This window comes from Echinops telfairi, unplaced genomic scaffold (genome assembly GCF_000313985.2).
Source record: "Echinops telfairi isolate 266 unplaced genomic scaffold, ASM31398v2 ScPeMD7_28;HRSCAF=97, whole genome shotgun sequence".
NCBI lineage: Eukaryota > Metazoa > Chordata > Mammalia > Afrosoricida > Tenrecidae > Echinops > Echinops telfairi.
The window spans coordinates 2,796,002-2,797,500 of record NW_022103925.1 but is presented as its reverse complement, the minus strand read 5'-3'; the positions used below and the strand labels follow the sequence as shown (position 1 = coordinate 2,797,500).

The following is a 1,499-nucleotide window of genomic DNA, read 5'->3' as shown; positions in this document are numbered from 1 at the left end:
TCCACAAAGTCCTCCTCCATCTCACAAAACAGACACAACGATGCCGATTGCAGGAGGAAAGCTGAGTCAGTGAATGTGTAAGCATCTCAGCACTGGCAGGGGTCTTCACACAGGTGCCCCAGTATCCAGGGCTGCATTGGGGTACGTCCATGTGGCTTCTCCTTCGGGATGTCTTGCAGGAAATCAGCCTTGCAAGCTGAAGCAGGGAACCATCTCTGACCATCAGAGAGCAAGAGACCCGAGAACTAGAAAGGCGAGGGTCACCCAGTCATTTATCCCTTTGCCCTTCAATTAACACACTTGTGTTTATCGGCCAGGTTGGCACAATAAACTAACTAACCAATTTACAACCCCCATACTGTACCAGGCAAGGTTAGTGGCTATTGAAAAGACCACCAGGACAGGGCTGTCTAAAGACACATTTGGTAGTGTGTTAACTATACAAAAAAAGGACACTGTACAGTTTAAAAACAAATCTTACACAGCCTTACATTTCAATTTTTTTTTTCTTTAAAAGGAGTGAGTTGTGTATAGGGGGGTTAAATGCTTTATGGACAAGAAAAAACTGTGTTAGAACCAACTTATTCATCATCTTCATCTTCTTTGTCCTCTTCCTCCTCTCCATCTTCCTCATCATCTTTGTCCTCCTCTTCCTCCTCTTTCTTGCTTTTCTCGGCCTTGACGACTCTCTTTTTGGCAGCATCGGGCTTCCCTTCTGCCCAGTACGCACGATATCCTTTTCATTTCTCCTTCAGCTTGGCGGCCTTCTTCTCGTCAGGCTGCTTGTCATCAGCCTCGGTGTTATTCCACATCTCTCCTAACTTCTTCGCTACGTCCCTGAGGGACAGGCCAGGGTGCTCGCCTTTGATTTTGGGGCGATACTCAGAGCAGAACAAGAAAAAGGCCAAAGGAGGCCTCTTGGGTGCATTGGAATCCTTGAACTTCTTTTTTGTCTCCCCTTTAGGAGGGATGTAAGTTTTTGTTTCTCTCTCATAACAGGCCTTGTCCACCTTAACCATGTCTTCAAATGTCCCCTTCTCGTTAGCAGCCATGGTCTCCCACCTCTCTGAGCGCTTCTTAGAAAACTCTGAGAAATGGACAGAGGCACCCAGTGCTGCTGCTTATGTTCCTCCCGGCAAGTTTTCACAAAAAATGCATATGATAACATTTTGCCTCTTGGCTTCTTGGGATTGCCTTTGCCCATGTTGTTATGTTTTTATTTTGTCCGTGAGGCACAGAGTCGCCCAGTGCTGTCCGCTTGGCCTGGCCCGGCGCTGTCTCTATGGAGCTCAATGCACTGCAGTGGCTGTCGCCTTTTTTTTTTTCTTCAAATAATTTTATTGAGGGCTTTTACAGCTCTTATCACAACCCATACATCCATCCATTGTGTCAAGCACATTTGTACATATGTTGCCATCATAATTTTCAAAACATTTTCTTTCCACTTCAGCCCTTGGTATTAGCTCATTTCCCCCCTCCTCCCCCATCCTCCCTCCCTC

At 46.4% G+C, this 1,499-nt stretch overlaps 1 pseudogene; it reads right to left on the bottom strand.

Annotated features, from left to right (window-relative positions):
* Positions 1–581: 581 nt before the first annotated feature.
* On the bottom strand, positions 582–1,204 carry LOC101659071 (annotated as a pseudogene).
* Positions 1,205–1,499: the final 295 nt, after the last annotated feature.